Source organism: Sorex fumeus, unplaced genomic scaffold (genome assembly GCF_029834395.1).
Source record: "Sorex fumeus unplaced genomic scaffold, SorFum_2.1 ptg000122l, whole genome shotgun sequence".
Taxonomy (NCBI): domain Eukaryota; kingdom Metazoa; phylum Chordata; class Mammalia; order Eulipotyphla; family Soricidae; genus Sorex; species Sorex fumeus.
Window position 1 is genome coordinate 60,769,838 of NW_026606179.1, and position 21,372 is coordinate 60,791,209.

A 21,372-nucleotide genomic window follows, 5' to 3' on the forward strand; every position below is an offset into this window, starting at 1 on the left:
GTGCTTCACCCCTCATCCCCACCCTTGTAGTTCTGGAGGTTGGCTCTTCTAACTTGGCATCATTTGGGTATGGGGGGAGTGTTCTTTCTAAACATTTTGCCATCGCTGGAAAGGCTGAGGCTGACATCTAAAACTGCCTTCACAGGAGAGGAGATGAGCATATGTCCAGACAGAGATAGATGGAAGGCCTGTGTGTGTGTGTGTGTGTGAGAGAGAGAGAGAGAGAGAGAGAGAGAGAGAGAGAGAGAGAGAGAGAGAGAGAGATTAGACAAGGTGAGAACTGTGGATGGTCCATTTTTATTGATGATTGATTCATTCACCAAATATTTATTGGTCCTACTGTATTAAGGCTATGGGGTGGGTGAGAGCCCTCCCCACCCCAAAGGACCCAGCCCTGGCAGCCGATCTCCACTACCCAACCACCACCACACTCCAGGCTGCATTTCGGATACATTATAGGATACTTCCTACCAATTTTCCACTATTACTACACCATATCTGATATGGTTCAGACAATAGGCAACATATCATAGAGAAAAATATATAAATATATAAATATATGCCTCTCAGAGAGCCCGGCAAGCTACCAATAGTATCCCGCCCATATGGGCAGAGTTTGGCAAGCTCCCTGTGGCGTATTCGATATACCAAATACAGTAATGACAACAGGCCTCATTCCCTGACCCTGAAAGAGCCTCCAATTATTGGGAAAATATGAGTAAGAAGAGGCTGCTAAAATCTCAGGGCTGGGAGGAATAGAGATGTGACTGGTGCCTGCTCGAGTAATTCGAGGATTAATGGGATGACAGTGATACAGTGATACAGTGATACCATGTTAACTTATCATAGCTCTTAATCACCCCAAATCATCAGTTATTGCTCTTCTAATCCTATAGACTCCTTTTCCCCCCAAATTTTTATTTTTTAATGAATCACCGTGAGGTACAGTTACAGAGTTACAAACTTTTGTGCTTATGTTTCAGTCATACAATGGTTGAGTACCCATCCCTCCACCAGTGCCCATTCTCCACCACCAATGTTCCTAGTATCCCTCACATCCCTCCTCCCCATTCATCCCTGCCCTCCGGCCTCTGTGGCAGGCGCATTCCCTTTTACTCTCTCTCTCTCCTTTAGGGTGTTGTGGTCTGCAATGCAAGTATTGAATGGCCATCATGTTCAGTCTATAGTCTACTTTCGGCACACATCTCCCATCCTGAGCGGGCCCTCCCAACACCCTTTACTTGGTGGTTCCTTTTTATAGACCCCTTCTTAAGACATTAGGCCCACCCTTTGCTTTTAACTTCTATTCTAGTAATAAATTTGCAGTGTATATGCCATTGTAGTCCAAACCTACAATTTATATTTTATTTATTTTACAATCTACAGGCATTTTGATGGCTCTCTCATATGTCCAATAGTCACTGTTGGAAATTGCTTGGTGGGTACTCATGGGACAAACATTATTGCCCAGCTTACCTTCAAGAGTCAAGGGTTACACTCATGAACAACTTTGTAACTGTGTATCTCACTGTAATTCAATAAAACAAAATAAAACACAATAAAATAAAATGCTGTACCAGAGAAACAAACAGAAAAGAGTCAAGGGTTATTCCTGGCATCAGTGAGGTATATAGTGTTGGGGGCTGGGTGGGCACGACTGCACTGAGATAATCCAAGAGACTAAGATCTCGGGATGATGAACATTTCATTGTTACTAAGGTAGAAAATGCTAAATTATTATGGCCCTACTTTCCTACCAAGGGGAATTCATAAGCGGCTCCCCCTCATGTGAGTAAAGCCCAGTCCCCTCCACCAGGCAGGGCTGAGAAGAGGGAGGTGGCAGTTATCCCGGGCACACTGCTAAACTGGTACTTGCAGCTTCCCTTGGAGTGGTTAATGGGATTATTGGAGAGAGTGGATTACCCAGGGAAGCATGTCCCTGGAGGGCTGTCAGAACATCAATGGTCTCTCCTCAGGCCCAGCATTCCTGATTCAGTGGCTGTGGCATAGGGCCAGGAAATTTGCATTCTTAACATTCCTGGGCATTGCTGGTCCTAGGCTCCCCCTGAGAACTGTTGGCACACACTTACCCTGTCCTCTAGGCTGCCTTTATCCTCTGGCTGTGCTCAGACTTACCCTTGGCTCTGTGCTTGTGCTCAGAGATCACTCCTGGTGGGGCTCAGAGGAGCATGCAGGGTGCCAGGGATTAAACCCAGGTTGGCCACACGCAAGACAAGCACCTTTCCCAATGTACTCTCTCTCTCTCTCTCTCTCTCTCTCTCTCTCTCTCTCTCTCTCTCTCTCTCTCTCTCTCTCCTCTCTCCTCTCTCTCCTTTCTCTCTCCTCTCCCTCCTCTCTTTCTCCTCTCTCTCCTCTCTCTCTCTTCTCTTTTCTCTCTCTCTCTCTGACCCCTATCTGACCCCTATCTTGTCCTCTTTTCTGTGTTTCTTTGGAGGTTTCATTGGGGTAAATACATGTTTAACTTAGGGACATAAACAGAAAGATGTTTCTGATTGGGCAAATTATTTTTATTTAACTATAATTCTAACATAAAATTATAATCAACATGGTTGTGCCAATTCCCATTTTATATGTATATTTAAACGTTTTATTAAAACACGATAGCACAGCAGGTAAGGCATTTGTCTTGCATGCGGTCGACATCGCTCCAGCCCAGTGGGTAAGGCGTTTGCCTTGCACGCAGTCAACATGGCCGAGCCGAGTTCGATTCCTCTGCCCCTCTCGGAGAGCCTGGCAAGCTACCGAGAGTATCTTGCCCGCACGGCAGAGCCTGGCAAGCTCCCCGTGACGTATTTGATATGCCAAACACAGTAACAACAAGTCTCACGATGGAGATGTTACTGGGCCCGCTCGAGCAAATCGGTGAATAACAGAAGGACCGTGACCGTGACTGTGATGTTTCACGTGATCCAATGTACCAATGTGCGGCCCACATGGCCAACCTGGGTTCTGCCCCTTTTGGAGAATCCACAAGCTAGGAGAGTATCTTGCTTGAATGGAAAGGCCTGGCAAGCTCCCCGTGATGTAATCGATATGCCAAAAACAGTAACAACAAGTCTCACAATTTGTTGTGAGATGTTACTGGTGCCCGCTTGAGCAAATCGATGAACAACGGAAGGACAATGCTACAGTGCTACAGTACTATTAAAACACCATGATTTACAAAATTATTCGTAGTTGAGTTTTAGTCATACTATGTTCTAACACCAACTTCACCACCAATGTCCTCATCCCTTCTCCAAGGTTCCCAGGTTCTCCTCCCCCGCAGCCCATCCCAGCCTGCCACCTTGTTGGGCAGTTTTTTATGTTGGGTTGTTGCATTTGGATCCGCTGTTCTCAGTGTGGTTGACTCTCTGGCTTGACTATTCAGCTCTGAGACTCCCTTATACCATCACTGTACTCGGATCCCCTCAACTTCTCTTCTGCATTGCTTCACACCTATTTCTTCTCTCCCACCTCCACTCCTTGATTTCTTTCCTTCTCTGTCCTTCCCCTCATGCAATTATTCTATATAACACATATAAGTGATATTATTCTGTATTTGTCCTTCTTCTAGCTTACTTCATCTGACATAGTATTTTCGAGGCCCATCTGTGTTGCAGTGAATTGAATGACTTAGAGCTGCATAGTATTCCACTCTTTCTATATAGCACATCTTCATGATCCATTGATCTACCGTTGGGCACCGAGGTTGATTCTATATCTTAGCTCTTTTACTAAGTGCTGCAGTGAATAATGGTGGGCAGATCTGCTTTTGAAGGAATGGTTTCGTGTCTTGGGAGTAGATATCCAGAAGTTGGATTGCTCAGTCATATCGCAGCCCAATTCTTGGTGTACGGAGATATCTCCATGCTGTTTTTTGTAAAGATTGAACAGAAAACGTTCCCACCAGCAGTGGATGAGAGTTCCTTTTTCACCACATGCTGCCAACACTGATTGTTCCCAGAATTTCTGACATGCGCCATTCTCACTGGTGTGAGATACGGTATCTCGTTATCATCTTGATTTAGAATTCTCTAATAATAAGTGATGACGAGCTTGTTTGGAGGTTCTAGCAGGGGAGCGCAGCTACTCGTATACCCTCGACCGAAGACCGGTCCGTCTCTATCGGGGAAGGCCGTCCTCTTCGACCGAGCGCGCAGCTTCGGGAGGGACGCACATGGAGCGGTGAGGGAGGAAGGGGACACCCGCCTAGCCAGCCAGATCAGCCGAATCAACCCTGGCGATCAATGGGGTGACACATGTCGCAGCCAGATCGCCCTCACAGCGGGTAGGGCGTTCGCCTTACAAGCGGCCAACATGGCCGACCCGAGTTCGATTCCTCCGCCCCTCTCGGAGAGCCCGGCAAGCTACCGAGAGTATTCGATATGCCAGACACAGTAACAACAAAGTCTCCAATGGAGACGTTACTGGGCCCGCTCAAGCAAATCGACGATCAACGGGAGGGCCTTTACCTTTACCTTTACCTTTAAGTGATGACGAGCATTTTTTTTTCACGTGCTTGTTGGCTAATTGTCTTCCTCAGAGAAGTGACTATTCATTTTCAGTCCCCATTTTTATAGTGATTTTGCATTGCTTGGTTGATCTTTGTGCTCATGTTACATATTCTTGATATGAGCCCTTTGTCCTATGTGCCATTTTAAATAAATGTCATCAGTTTCCCATGTTCGTAACAATAGCTATTGATTATATAGGTAGGTAACTGATGTGATAAAATTTATTTACTTAAGACAACAGTTATTTAGACAACAGTTGGGGAGAGACACTCTTACTGCTTACATTTAAAAAAACCTGGACCCTAGAAAGGAGTAAACATTAGCCCAAGGGCCTACAGCTGGCAACAGAATTTCATATATGAGCCCAGTGAGACTTGCTCAGGGAATCTATACTTTTCACCACTCCAATAATTTCCACCACTCCATAATTTTTAGAAAATTTCCCCCTACAAGACTTATGCTTTGAAAACCATGTCACTGTTAAAAGAAATGGAGTAGGACACCAGGAAAAGGGAAATTATTTTATGTTCATAAATTATAAGAATTAGCATCGTCAAACTGACCATCCTGATTATACAGATTCAGTACAATTTTCATCAAAATTCTGATGACATTTTTCAAGGATTTAGAACAAACTCTACTAAATTTATGTGTAACCTTAAAACTCCCAGAATAGCCAAAACTATTCTGAGAAAAAAGAAGTGGGAGGTTTTGCATTTCTTGACATTAAGTTGTATCATAAAACTATACGAATTAAAATGGTGTGGTGTTGGAATAAAGATAGACAAGTGACAGAATTGAGAGTCCAGAGACATTTCCTCAGATTTGCCTCTGGGCTCTGGGCTGGAGCGATAGCACAGTGGGTAGGGCGTTCGCCTTACAAGCGGCCAACATGGCCGACCCGAGTTCGATTCCTCCGCCCCTCTCGGAGAGCCCGGCAAGCTACCGAGAGTATTCGATATGCCAGACACAGTAACAACAAAGTCTCCAATGGAGACGTTACTGGGCCCGCTCGAGCAAATCGACGATCAACGGGAGGGCCTTTACCTTTACCTTTACCTAATCTATAAGAAAGGAGTTGGGTGCATGCAGGGAGCAAGGGAACTATCTCTAATAAATGGTGCTGGGAAAAATGGATAGCCATATTGACAAAAATAAAAAAACAACAAGCAAAACAGAGCCAAAAAAAACCCTGAAACTGAATTTATTTCTCACTTCATTCACCAGAGTTAATTCAAAACACATTAACAACCTCAAGATTAAGCCAGAATTCATAAAATACATTGAGGAAATTACAGGCAGAAATCTCCAGGATACCTCAGAGGTGCCTTTACTGGTTTGACTCCATTGGCAAAGATAACAAACCAAAACATAACCAAGAGGACGACATCAAATAAAAAGGCCTTTTATAGCCCCAAACAAAAGACGAAACAAAAAATCCCCAAACCCTGGGCTAACATAAAAACTGAATGGGAGAAACATTTTTGCAGACAATACAGAGAGAGGGCTAATGTCTAAGACATATAAAGCACCGACAGAACTCTGCAACAACAAAACTAACGACCCCATCCAAAGGCAGGGAGGGCTTTCGGGGAGCTAGTCTGGTGGGTGGGGTGCTTGTGTGCATTGGCTAGTCCTGGCTGGACCCTGAGCACAGAGCCAGGAGTGAGCCTGGAGCACAGACATATGCTCTTCCTCCCGCGAAGAAAACCAAACCAAACCAAACCAAACCAAACCAAACCAAACCAAACCAAACCAAGTAAACCCAAAGCAAAGAGTTGCTGACCAGACCCTTGCAGCCAACAGGCATAGTAAGAAGCGTTCATCATCCCTGACAATGAAGGAAATGAAAATCAAAATGGCAGTGAGGCGTCATCTCACACAGGTGAAAGTGGCATCTGTCTTAGAAGGGAAGGAAGCAGTTTTGGCACGGGTGTTCTGAAGAAGGAGCCCTCGTTTCCTGCCCACGGGAATATCTTCTGGTCCAGCCTCTGTGCAATTAGATTTCCCCCTAAAGTAAGAATATACTTACCATCACGATCACGATCACTGTTGTTCTTCGATTGCCTGTTGTTCTTCGATTGCCTCGAGCAGGCACCAGTAACGTCTCCTTCGTCCTAGCCCTGAGATTTTAAAAAATGCCACATTCAAGGCTCTTTGAGGGTTAGGAGAATGAGACCTATCATTGCTACTGGTATTTGGCATATTGGGTACACCACGGGGAGATTGCCAGACCCTGCCGTGTGGGCAGGTTACATTCGGTAGCCTGCCAGGTTGTCCAGAGTAAGAATGTGAGGAATGTCCTAAAAAAGTTAAGCAGCCTGGATACCGAGGGTCAGAAATACCTGGGTTAGACTTCTTTGATTTTCTATGATGAGGTGTAAGCGAGCATTCACTCTGCACGACAGGATCTAAAAATTCCACTTCTTCACACCCACCCCCCTCCCCCACCCCCAGTCTTTCCAACCCTCCTTTTCCCCAAATGGTTGGAAGCTTTATTCTCTGTGGCATAAACTCCAGTCTGCATTGGTCTTCCACCCAGTCCTGGCTGGCTCACGTTGACCGATACCTCTCCAGAAAGACACTCAGAATCTGTTCCTCTCTGGGCACGGAGGCAAGTCTGAGCCTCGGACACCGCGTGCACTTGAGGGGTTCAAACAGACCTAGCAGGATAGCCTTGTCGTGAAGCAGAACTCCAGGCTGCTGTGAACGCTAGACAGCTGCTCAGACACAGGGGGGTGGGGGGTGGGGAAAGAAGGGACCCCCCCTCCCCAAAGCCAGGCGATCATTCTCTGCGTTGACTCTGGAGGCGCTGGTGTGGCACTCTGGGGTGTCACAGAACACAGCTTCACAGAGGCTGTTTGCATGCTCTCTGACAGGTGCTCGGGGCTGCGATTCTGCCTGAGGAAATGCTCAAAGATGGAGGGCAGCTGGCAGGGAGTGTGGTTCCTCCTCTGCCACTCCTCTCGGCTTCCCCCAGGTCCAGGATGCAGGACTGCTGTCTGGGCTTGCTTTTAGTTACTTGCTTTTTGTTTTTTCCCTCCTGCTGACGGACTTCCTGGGCTGTTCATTTTTTGTCATTGTGATTCCCACCACCTCTCCCCCGACCTTTTATTTATTTATTTTTGGTTGTTGTTGTTGTTGTACTTGTCAGAACTTATTTTCTTTAAAGAGAAAGGATTTCAGCCCACATATTATGAGAAATTGGCTCTGACAAGTATTTCTATTTCTTTTCCAAAGGAGTTTTCCTGTACATTTTCTCAGTGTCATTAAACTTTAATAGGCTTCTCCCCCCAACTCACCCTCCCCTCCAGCCTGACTTAACCAAGCATTTTCTGAAAACAAGGTGACTCTTATTTAAGGATTCTGAATGTATTCCAATTCCTGGCGGTCTTAAGCACACAGCTGAATGCGTGCTAAGTCGAGCATGGATAATTACACCAGCTGTGACCTTTTAGAAACATGTATTTGGACTAAAGCGGTGTTTAGTCACTTTTGATTGACTTAGGTTTTACTTGGTTTATGTTTGGTAAACTTCAAATATTTGCTTGTGTGGAAGCTGGTCGAGCTCCCGAAGACGAGCCCCCGGGTGGCCTGCTGGGGCGAAGGTCATCCCCGTGATGTCAGCGGCCAGAAGACCGCAGAAGCTTATGCGCACACGGGAACAGAGGCAGCTGGACGGTTGGGTGACATTTGGAACGAATGTGGCACAACACTGGATGCATGGGGTGTGGCGTGCAAAAGGGCACCAGCTCCCGGGAGACGGACAGGCCTGGGACTGTGCGAGACAGTCCCGGGCTGAGCAGGGCAGTGGAGAGTCAAAGATGAGCTGTTTCCTCACGTTGGACTCACCGTCCAGGGGGCCTGAGCACAAGCCTCTACAACTCCCCGAGCCTCAACATGCTCGTCTTCAAGCTGGGACTGACGTGGTCCTTCTCTCCCAGTCCCATGATGCTCTGGAGAAGAATCCCGCATATCCTGGCACACACATACGGCGATGAAGGAGCACGCGTACACGCACACACAGACACACACAGACACACATACACATAGACACACAGAGACACACATACACACAGACACGCATACACACAGACACAAACACATACAGACACTCATACACATAGACACACAGAGGCACACACAGAAACACAGACACACACAGACACAAATATACACAGACACACATACACACAGATACAAACATGCACAGACACACATACACATAGACACACGAGACATAAACAGACACACAGACACATACATACAGACACAAACATACACTGACACACAGATATTCAGACACACAAACACAGACACACATAGACACACACAGACACACAGACACAAACACACACAGACACACATACACACAGACACACAGACACACACAGACACACAGACACATACACACAGATACAAACATACACTGACACACAGATATTCAGATACACAGACATACACACACAGACACAAACACACACATACACACAGACACACAGACACACACACACAGACACAAACATACACCGACACACAGATATTTAGACACACAGAAATACAGACACACATAGACACACATATACACACAGACACACACAGACACACAAACACACAGACACACACAGACACACAGACACACACAGAGAACAGACACACACAGGCACATATATACACATAGACACGCACACGCACACACAGACACACACATGCACACAGACATATACACAGACACACAGAGAAACACACATACACACAGACACCTCATACACATACACAGACACACATGCACACTGACACACGCACAGATACACATACACACAGACACAAGCATACACATACACAGACACACACACACATTTCTCACTCCCCATTCTGCAGACTGATTTGCAGTCTTCTGCTCTCCCTGCCCTTGGTCTTGGAAGCGGCAGAAGCAGCCGGCACCTGGCCACCTCCCCTCGTCCTCGCTGCCCCGTGGAAGCCCTTCTGACTTCCCACGGCCATCACCAGGGGTCCTTCTAGCTTTCTCTGGCCACCAGAACCGCCTCCACAAAAATTAGCAGTCTCAAGAACGCACGTCCTCTTGTTCTCATGCCGAAGGCAGTCTTCATCCAGCGGCAGATGGGAGCTGGCACCTGCCCGCCTGTCCCCCACCCCACCCGTTGGCCTTACGTGGGGTCACAGCACCGAGGTCACGTCCTGTGCCCCTGCCCGAGGTGCTGATGGGAGCAGCTGGAGCGGCAGCTGGCTGAGTTTCTGTCTTTATTGCTCCTGAAAGTCTTCACAACATGGCAGCAGGCATCAGATGCTCTAAGAGAACAGGAGGAAATAGCCAAAATGACAATCTATTTATCCTGTTACAATTTTGTAGGTTAGAAATTCAAAATCAGTCCCTCAGGGCCAAAGGTAAGGCATTATTAGGGATGTGCACCCTCAAGAGGGCTTGGGGAGAGCGTTTCCATGATCTTTCCTCTTCCCACTTGGCTCCTGGGTCCATCCCACCCACCTCTTTGACTTCAGTAGTCAACCCTGTGTTTTTCTTGGAAGATCTTGTTACTGCACTTAGGGCCTTCCCCCTGGCCCAAGATCCTCAATCATATCTATAAAATCCTTTTTGCAATTTAAGACGATATTGACAGAGTCTAGGATTAGGATGAAAATATCTTCAGATCCTGTTATTCAGCAGCTACCCCACGGCCACACACTGTCTACCCCACACTCATCAGAAATAGGATACCAGGGGCTGGAGAGATAGCACAGCGGGTAGGGCGTTTGCCTTGCACGCGGCCAACCCGGGTTCGATTCCCAGCATCCCATATGGTCCCCTGAGCACCGCCAGGAGTAACTCCTGAGTGCAGAGCCAGGAGTAACCCCTGTGCATCGCCAGATGTGACCCAAAAAGCAAAAAGAAAAAAAAAAGAAATAGGATACCAGACCCAGGACATCTGCAATTAGGTCCTTTTCTTTTGATCAAGGAGAAGTGTAGACATGTTCTAAAACTACCAAATAGAACTACCCCAACTCACAACTCCTGGTACTGAGATGCATACTGTAACCCCCATTTCAGCCCCCCACCCCCACCTGCCCCAAAGCTTGGTAGTTGCATTTATTTTCCTGCTCTCTGAGACTGTCAGCTTCTTGGTTCTTCGCCGCCCGGGACACTCAGTGCATCTGCTTCTCAGCCTCCTTCCCGGGAAAGAGTGCTTAGAAGGAAACCAAAGTGAGAATAACATAATTTAAAACTGCGACAGTCTATTGTCTTTTGGGTTTGGGGTGGAGCGGGGTGGTAATAATTCATATGGCTAGAAAAGAAACTTCTGCGCGGAGGCTGGAGGCAGCAGGGGAATAAAAGTAGAATCTTCTATGATCTGTCACTCTTTCCGTTTAATCAGTCAATATTTATTAAAATCATACCATGTGCCAGATTCTGGGGCGACAGTGAGGCAGGGTCCTCGTGGGCGTTGGGGTTTCTGTCAGGACCTGGGATGTCGTGGAATGATCCGCAAGATGGGCTGTGATCATGTGACCCCCCCTTCTCTCCCCCCTCCACTTCTTTCCTTTCCTTTTTTTTTCCTGTTGCGATCAAAGAGCGTTTGGGCTTCCAGAAAAGAGGTGAGTAGAATACCCCATTCCCATTAGCTCTCAATTAAGCATTTCAGCAAAGCCTGTACACCACAAGCTTTCCAGCCAGCAAAGGGATCGAGGACCTTATTGCATCATGTAAAGTGATAAAGCAAGAGAGTGCATGGAGGGCAGTTTAGTTTGGGGCCATTTCTTTTCTTTTTTTTTTTTATTTATTGAATCACTGTGGGAAAAGTCACAAAGCTTTCAGGTTTAAGTCTCGGTCATGCAAATATCAAACACATTTCCCTTTACCAATACTTATTTTTCACCACGAAGCACTCCAATAAACCCCCCCTTCCAACCCTCCCAATGCCTGTGAGGCAGATGAATTCTAGTTAACACTCTATCTACTTTGATTAGATTCATGGTTTCGACAAAAGATGCACCATTATTATTTAGAGTTTACACCCCCAAATCAGACCTGCTGAAAAGGCATTGTGAAATAATTTGTTTTCTACAGCTGGTCACAAGAATCAAATGATGTCGTGCGGCCGCTATTGCGGCCGCATGATTTTGGATTGCTGGTATTTTACTTATTAAGCCTGGAAGTATTTCTGCTGAGAGTCAGAAAATTATGAGATTGGTTTCTGTGCTCTGGAGCCATGGCCATGCTGGAGAGCCGCTCGTGGGGGGCAACTCGTGACCTCGGTAGGGCGTGAAGGACGAGCCGGGAATGCCTCCCCTTCCCGTGACGTTTCAGTTGTTGGGACCATTTCTTATCCTGTGGGAACTGAGCTCCCCTGGTCTCAGGGCCGACAGATTCCTGGGTTCCAAAGAAGATTGTGTGGCTGAGCGTTTTGGAGTGATTTATTGAAACTTTGCTGGGTGCCTCTGTTTAGGGGAGTGTAAGTCTGAGCAGTAGGTCTGGGCTATGAGCATAGATGAGAATTTTCAACATTGGCAACCTCTGGTGGCAGAATTGGCCCAGACTACCCAGCATTCCCCGCCAGCCTCTCCTCTACTCAGCAGTCCCGGTCCTACTTGGCACATTTACACAGTCATATTTCCTCTGACATTTACCAGTCATATTTATGATGGTCCCATCTCTGCTCAATTTTTTTTGGTAACAACTTTATTGAGATATGATCCATATACCCACTATAGTATACAAGTCGGTGTTTTTATTGTATATTTATAAGTTGTGCAACCATCCCCACAAATAATTTTAGAACATTTTCATCACCCCCAAAGAAACCTTCGTTATCACCACCAAATATTCCATCCCTTCCTCCTGCCAGTGCTATGGAGTAGTTAATCTGCTCCTGTCTCTATAGATTTTCCCATATAAACCTTCTACATAAAAGAATCACAAAATATGTAGGCTTTTATGTTGTCTTTTTCTTAGCATAATGTTCTCATCATCCCTGCTATAGTATTTATTGATATCCATACCTTTTTATGGCTGAATAATATTCCATGTTATGAATAGAACAGATTTTATTTATTTATTCACTGGTTTATGGGATATTTATGCTTATATCTATTGGTTATTATGAATAGTAATGCTGTAAATCAGTTTCTTTTGAGTGAAACTTTAATTTTCTTGGATTTATGCATAGAAGAAAAACTGTTGGTTATATCATATGGCTACTTTGTTTACTCTTAAGAGGATTGGAGAGATTGTATTCTGAAGTGATTGTATTCTGGTGTATTCTCATTCATTTCACAATCCCATCATTATTGAATGAGGGCATTTTGATTATGGGTACCCTAGTAGGTCTGGAGGAGTGCCTTGCTGTGACACTGTCTTTTAGTATCAGTATCCCTTGGAGTTTGACTCTCCATGCAGCAATTCTTACACTGTCTTTGCTGCCTCTACGTCTCCTCTATAACTGTCTCTCAGGCTAGGATGCAGGAGAAGGGCTTCCATATTTTCTGTTTCCTGTGATACTTTGTCTGATCTCCTGTCTCATACATATACGTCCCATTTTCTACCCATGATCTCCTTTTACAACCTATCTCCGCCCTAACCTTTGGCTTTACATTTCTGCATAGAGCTATCTGTTTCTTCCTTGAGGATTAAGCAAGCTAAATTTCTTTAAATGTCCAGGATGTACCTCAGATGCCCAATAAAATAGGTCAGATGAGTCCCTCTCAGCCCAGTACCTAGCGTAGAGGCACCATCCGGGAACATGCATTTCCTCTCTGTTGCCTTGTGTCCGATTTCCCTATTCTTGCTGTCATCAGTGCCACCAGTCTTATAGCTTAAAATAACACAAATATAGCTATAGAGTTCCGAAATCCTAGCCAGATATCACGGGACTGAAATAAAAGTGTTAGCAGAGCTGTGTACCTGCCGGAGGCTCTAGGGAAAATTCGGTTCCTTATTTCCTCCAAAGCTGGGAGCCACTCCCGTTCTCTGACCTGAGTCTCTCTCTCTCCGTCCTCAAACCAGCATGTGGACCCCTGGGACCCTACTCTGCTCTCTCCTTTTCTCTTCTCCTCATGCTTCTTCTTCCACTTTTAAGGATACTTGTGATTACATTTGGCCCACCTGGACAATCAGGATGGTTTCCTTAGTCAATGTGCAGATGAATAACACTTTAATTTTTTTTTAATTTTTACTAGTGGGACACCATGGGGTACAGTTGTAGACTTACATATTTTGTGCTTGGGTTTCAGTTATACAATGATCGAGTACCCATCCCTCCACCAGTGCCCATTCTCCACCACCACTGGTCCCAGTATCCCTCCCAGCCCCCATCTCCCCACATCCCACCCAGCCTCTGTGGCAGGGCATTCCCTTCTGTTCTCTCTCTCCTTTTGGGTGTTGTGGTTTGCAAAAGAGGCTTTGAGTGGTAATCATGTTTGTTCTATAGTCTACTTGTTAAAGAAACTTTGGTACATTTACACAATGGAGTACTATGTAGCAGTTAGAAAAGATGAAGTCATGAAATTCACATACAAGTGGTACTACATGGAAAGTATCATGTTAAGCAAAATGAGTCAGAAAGAGAGGGAAGACATAGAAGGATTGCATTCATCTGGGGAACATAAAGTAATGAATAAAACTTTTAATTCCATCCACAACCAAATTTTCCATTGCCATGGAACATTTCCACAGGTTCTGGTCCATTACAGTCTGCCGACAGCTCCTTGATTTCCTTCTCTCCCTCTCCCTCCCCATCTCCCCTTCATGCCTTCTCTTCCCCCACCCTCCCTCACTTGATCCCATTTTAATAGGGGAAGAAATCAAGTAGACTGTCACTTTGGGAAGCATGATGGCAGATCAGTGGCAGTTCTGGGGTCATTACTGAAATGCCAAAAGGGGTAGAAACTGTCAAAATCAGCCATGGAACTCACAGGTTTTTCAGACTATATTTTTAAATGGAACTTTAATTCCGCCAGGTTCATTTCTTCCAGAATATTATGCACTTGCAAAATTTGGAACGCAATTCTTTCATCTTTTAATCAGGACCATTCAAAAGGCGGGTTATTCAATACACAAAGAGGATAGATTGCCGGGTATGGCCATCGCATGACAGAGTTATCAAGAAAACAGAGAGGGAGGGTTCGGAGGTACCCCTGCAGTCCCATGCCCTCACCCCCACCTGCGGGGAAGACTGATGGGTGATGCTCAGGGAAAAGGCACCAGGGCCATGGCCGGCCGATGCTTGGAGCAAGAGAAACTTAAAGGGTGAGTGGAGGAGTGACAAGAGAACTGACGGAGTGGAAAAAGTGACTTTGACTTTCTCTTTGAATTTTTATTTGAACGCATTTGCAAGATGACAGATGAAAACAATAATTCAACAAATCTTTACTTGGCATATGCAGCTGGCAAAGAAAAATACTACACATTGCACATGGAACTAGATGATAAGACAAGGAAATAAAGGACGACTCTCTGGAAGCAGAGTGAGCTCGCTTGATTGGTTTGGCCAATTGGATTGACTGGGCCAAATAAAGGGAGAGTTAGGTTCTTTGATGGTACTTACATCAGAGTCTTGTACTGTGGTGGTAGCATCATTTGCAGCTGATTTGACAAAACTTATTGCCTCATGGTCCATTAAAACAGATTTGGTTCATGACCATTTCTAAGATGGATCCTCCAACCTTCCACATCATGTGAAGGCTAATTTTCTTCTCTAAACTACTTTCCTGCTTAAAAGAAAAACAAAATCTAGCTTCTATGGCTTGCAAAAAATAACACTGTTTATTAGCTCAGAGGGGGCCATGCTAATCTTCTCTGTATCGTTCCAATTTTAGTATATGTGCTGTCGAAGCACGATAGCACAGCGGTAGGGCGTTTGCCTTGCACACAGCCAACCTGGCCGACCTGAGTTCGATTCCTCCGCCCCTCTCGGAGAGCCCGGCAAACTACCGAGAGTATCTGCCCACACGGCAGAGCCTGGCAAGCTACCCGTGATGTATTTGCATGCCAAACACAGTAACAACGAAGTCTCCAATGGAGACATTACTGGGCCCGCTCAAGCAAATCGATGAACAATGGGAGAACAGTGACAGATTAGCTCAGAAAAAATAGCTTAGTAGCTGTTTATTATAAATGCACTGGGAGTCTGGCCATTGGGACTAAGGGCGTTTCCCTTTGGCAGAAAGGGTCTCCCTGAAGATCTGTGCATGTCTTACTCCTAGTGGCTATTTGGGTAATTGTGTAATGATGCTATCCAGAGTCTACTTTCAAGCCCATCTGTCCAAGAAAGGCCCCCTGTCCTTCTCTATCAAGGAGACCTGCAGCTGTGACTGTGCATTGGCGTAACTGGAGACCTAATTTAGGAACACTAATGGCTGGGTCCCACCTATCCTGAATTCTGATTTCATTGTTTTGGTGATCATCTGGGCATCTGGCTTTTACAGACCAACAATTCTGATGTGCAGTTGAGGTAGAGAATTCCCTGATCTATCACATCACCCCTTGGAATGGTCTGCAGGACCAAATACACTCTGATGTATGTTTGCTACTTTTCATGTTGGAATATGGCCTGTCTTATCACAGGACGATGCAAGCTCGGTGAGAATAAGAGGTTTTTCTTGTTCATGTACTTGCAGATGATAAGTCACTAAATGGGTGAATAAATAAGGAAACAGAGCACACAGTCCACTGCCTAGTCAGGATGTCCCACTCTCAGCTAGCTGCCTGCCAGGATCTCAGGATGCTCTGGACAGTTCCGCTCCATTTCTGCTCTCTGCTCTCAGAATGCTCTGGTCCCGTGGACTTGGGGTCCGGACACTAAAACTGGTGGCTTCCTCTTGGGAGGACCACTCAGAGCTTCATGTTTCCCTGGTGAGGTGGGACGGGGAGAGATCTTAGCTTTGTTGAATTCTCCAGTTGAGAATGGACAAAATGTGTTGTGAAGTATGCTAAGAGTTTAAGAATACAGAAAAGGGGGTTGGGAAGCACGATTTGTGGTCCAATTCTAACGGCTACTGAGTCATTCATTCTACTGGCCACTAGGAACTCGGCCATCAGCAATCTCTTACATGGATCTTCTTATGAAACGATCTCAATCAGATAATCCAGACTCTAGTGACTTCCAGTTTTGTAGACATGATCTAGAACCCAGGCCCCAGCCAGTCTCCCACACCCCAGAGCACACGTGTGACATGGCTGCTAAGAGCCTGGACCAGAAGGTGCCTATAATGGTAAGGGGATTTTCTGGATTTGGAGGAAGAAGGTGAGTTGCATGGGAATGAGGCTTATTAGAGAAATCAATGGGAGTGGACACTCGAGGGATGCAGAGAAACCAGAGAGAACACAGCAGCAGTGAGGGTGGTACCCACATAGGCCAGGTGAGGATGAGATGCTGAATGCACAGCCCTATCCCACGAGAAGGGTGCCCGGTGGTCAGAATTCATGGCGAGTTTTAGCTTTTCTTCCTGCTTTATTCTGTCCATCTGAAGAGCCCTCCTGCCTTCTTTTATTTCCCCCTGTGACTCCTGTGTGCTGATAAAACAGGGAATGCATGAATCCACACATTAAATGAATTGAGGGTTTGCTCTGGCCAACCACTGGCTTCAGATAGAAAGTGATCGCCTCAGTCCTCACTACCCCTCCCACAGACTGCAGGCCCCTTGGTTACAGTCAAGCCCCAGGACTCTCCTGCCAGTCTCTGCTCACCTGCCCGAACCTCCAATTCCACATCAGAAACCCAGCTGGGGACCAGGAAAGTGCTGGAAGGGAAAATCACAGGCCTCCTTCCCTCCGGAGGAGCCCCGTAGACCCATGATTACCAGATGCTGTGGGCTGCAGGGACCCGGGTCTTTAAATGCTGCCCAGTTTCCTCCGAAATGTACCTGGCCACCCAGGATGAGGTGGGTGGGACTACAGCGCAGAAAGTGACTGTTCCTCTTGCCACCAGAAGCTTCCTTCCCGCAGTGTGATTCTTCCCAAGAAAGCGAGAAAGCGTGTGCTTTGCACCAAGCACTCCAGGGCAGCTGGAGTCTTCGGAAACCACTTCCTTCCCTGCTTTTTTTGCCAGCGTGCTCTGATCTGAGTGGCCTCTTATGTGCAAGGAGCTTTGTACTAGGCCCCCTGAAAGGCCCCCAGACTCCTCACTACTGGGTGGTGTTTTCCAGAGCTGAGGATCCAGCTTTGATACTCCTATGCCCCCTTCCCGGTGAAGGTCCCCCAAGGCTATGTTGGGCGTGTGCAGTCCACACCTTTCCCTTGCACGGGCTCTAGCTCCTGTGACCTGATTACAAGCCCCACTCCAACTCCTCAAGCTCTGCACTTGCATGTCAGTCCCCCCGCCTCCAGCCCCACCTCGGTTCCAGTCACATCTCCCTCAGCTCAGCTGTGATGCTACCTTCCCTGGAGTGATTCTTTCATCAGTGTTGATCTCTCCTGTGTGAGGCAAGAAGCTTTTGTCTCATTTTCTCCTTTCCATCTAGAATAAGCTTAGGCTTTTAGCTAGTTATTTTTAAATTTATTTAATTTTTTAAAAAAAATTTAAAGCAGTATGGTTTATAAAACTGTGAGTGGTTCCATTCACCCCAGTAGCTGAGGCCTGGATTCTCTCCTGGCAGCAGCTCACCTCACCAGAAGGTCACAGTCCCCAGCCCCAATTGCAGCTCATTTTGTCAAGGCAATAAGGTCCTGGGTAGATAGTGTTGTCTACAGCATGTAGGAACAGGGGCAATGATGGAGGGAACTGGTCGCTTGGTGGGAAGATGGAATGCTGAAACAGTGAAGTGTTATGCTTGACACCCCATCAGTAACAGTGCTATCAACCACAGTGCCCAAATTTCATTTAGAAAGTGCCCATCGCATCAAACACAGGATGATCACACTTGGTGGTGGTATATAGAGTAACTGGATGAGGAAATGTAATGTCGTCAAAGGTGAATGCCTACATTATCCCAGGCCACAGGGAGGAGAAGGATAGGGAAAGAAAGAAAGAAAGAAAGAAAGAAAGAAAGAAAGAAAGAAAGAAAGAAGACCAGGGGAGAAGGAAGAAGATGAGAAAGGGAAGTAATGGGGGAACCGGGGATGAGCTTTGGTTATCCAGTGATAGGGTGATGGCATCTCTGTACATCCGAAGCACAAACTCAGCAGCACTGGCAGCAGGAGATCTGAGCTGCAGCCCTAGGCTTTGCGATGAGCCAGTCGGGATGGCAGGCGGGAAGGAGAATGGGGTGGGGTGGAGCACGGGACATTTGTGTGTGTGGGGGGGGAAGTTGACAGTGGTGGGACTGGTGTAGAAATATTACATGCCTAAAATTCAGCTATCACTAACTTTGCAATTCTCTGGGTCTTTAAATAAAAAATTATTATAGTTATTTTAAAAAGTGCCATCAGGTCCTCGATGGATGCATCTGATGCTAGCGTACATGCATTGAAAGTACAGACGATCATTTTTGTCTTCCTTCGTTGTGGCAGCCTAGGTCGGCCTTGAGATTTTGTCGGCCTCTCCTTTCTCATCCTTCTCAGTGCTGCCATGTCGGTGAAGCCTTCAGGGTCAGGTGAATGAGACCAGTTGTAGTTACTGGTTTTGGCATATCGAATACACGACGGATAGCTTGCCAGGCTCTTCCGTGCGGGCGGAATACTCTCGGTAGCTTGCCAGTCTTTCCGAGAGGGATAGAGGCTTTTGGGGCGACCTCTAATCACCCTTGTAGGTGTTACCATATTTGAACCCTAACAAATACGGTACAACAATGATGGTACAAGCGCGAATGATCAAGTACGACATCATTGGTCTGAACGAGACAAGAAGGCACGAATCTCACCATGCTGTTTTCGACACTGGTGAAGAATTGTTCCTCGGAACATGCGATAAAAGAGGTGTTGGAGGCTTCGGTGTCCTTGTCAACACAAACTTGGCCAAGAGCATTGATTCATTCGAATGCCTAACAACCCGAATCGGACGTTTACATTTGAATAGATGTGGCTCACTGCCTGCAGTTTCTATCTTCGTTGTCTACGCACCAACATCTCATTATGATGAAAGAGAAATCGAGAAGTTCTACATGGAGCTGGAGAAGTTCTATAAAGAAGACCACACCTTCTACAAGATCATTGTGGGTGATTTTAATGCCAAGATAGGACCGAGAAGATCAGCTGAAGAACTTCACATCGGGACCCATGGCCTAGAATGGAACGAACAGGGTGAGAGACTGTCTGAGTTCATCATGTCGACCAAGACCATTCATGGTAACTCACAGTTCCAGAAGACAGAATCTAAACGATGGACATGGGAGTCTCCCGGTGGACGATTCCACAACGAAATAGACCACATCATATTCAATCGATGGTTCTGCCTGACTGATGTCGCTGTTGTCCCAAAATTTCTAACGGGATCGGACCACCGTCTCCTTCGTGCAAAATTCTACTTCACAGAGCGGGGAGAAAGGGCTGCAACGTTCAAAAAGAGAACTCCCAGAATGACCACCAACTGGGAACTCTTTGGTACTATTGCGGCAACATGGGAAGATGCCATTGTTGACAACATTGATGAGGAATACGATCGACTGGTTCAGCACCTCCATGAATGTGTGAGGAACGCCAAGAGAGAGATAGCAACAAAAAATGCCTATCTTTGAAAACTCTTGAGCTAATTTGCCAGCGTGGTTTGGCGCATGCCTCAGGCAACCGCAAGCTAACGTTCGAGCTTGCAAAGCAGTGCAGAGATGCGATCAAGGAAGACCTCAAAGAGAGAAGAGCAGAAGTACTGGTAGATGCGGCAGAAGCCGGGAAAAGTATTCGTAATGCCCGTCTGTCCTTTGCCAACTACAAGACCAAGATGACTGCCCTCCGACGTCCTGATGGATCCATCACATCCTCCAGAACGGCAATGGAGAAGATTATCCATGACTTCTACTCAAATCTCTTCGATAGCCATGTCCACTTGCCGACATACCAAATTCCACAGGATGGATATGTCGTTCCCAACGTTCTCCCTTCCGAAATCCGACACGCCATTTCGTCGGTAAAGAAACAAACAGCACCCGGCCCAGACAAGGTCAGACCTGAACACCTGAAGAACCTGCCGTCAGTACTCATCAATACACTGGCTCGGCTCGTCACATGCTACCTGTCTGAATGCAAGGTTCCGTCCCAATGGAAAACCAGCAGGACCGTACTACTGTTCAAGAAGGGAGACATCCATGACATTGGCAACTATCACCCGATCTGCCTATTGTCTGTCATCTACAAGTTGTTTACTCGAGTCATCCTAAATAGGATTGGCAGAACACTAGATGAAGGACAACCATGCGAGCAAGCCGGGTTCCGCGAAGAATTCAGCACCATCGACCATATCCACACGACAACCAAGCTCATTGAGGTTTCTTGGGAGTTCAAGATGCCGCTCTGTTTAACGTTCATTGATTTAAAGAAGGCCTTTGATTCTGTTGAGACGGAAGCGGTGATTGAAGCCCTAGCCAATCAGGGCATTCAAGCCCAATACATCAGGATCCTCCGTGAGCTGTATTGCGGATTCACTACCAGGATCTCACCATTCTACAAAGAAGTGATCGTTGATGTCAAGAGAGGGGTGCGGCAGGGTGATACCATTTCACCGAAGCTCTTCAGTGCCACCCTCGAGAACATCATGCGACGACTGGAATGGGAAGGAATGAGAGTGAAGATAGATGGTCGGCAACTACACCACCTATGCTTTGCTGATGACATTGTTTTAATAACACCAAACATCAGCCAAGCGGCACAAATGCTGGCCGACTTTGACCGTGAGTGTGGAAAGGTAGGACTACAGCTGAATCTTATGAAGACAATGTTTATGAGAAACAGCCTCGTTCCTGACGCCCCATTCGC

General features: G+C 46.4%; 1 pseudogene; it reads right to left on the reverse strand.

Moving 5' to 3' along the window:
• Nucleotides 1-15,279: 15,279 nt before the first annotated feature.
• Nucleotides 15,280-15,367, reverse strand: LOC130044543 (uncharacterized; annotated as a pseudogene).
• Between the last annotated feature and the right edge of the window lie 6,005 nt (nucleotides 15,368-21,372).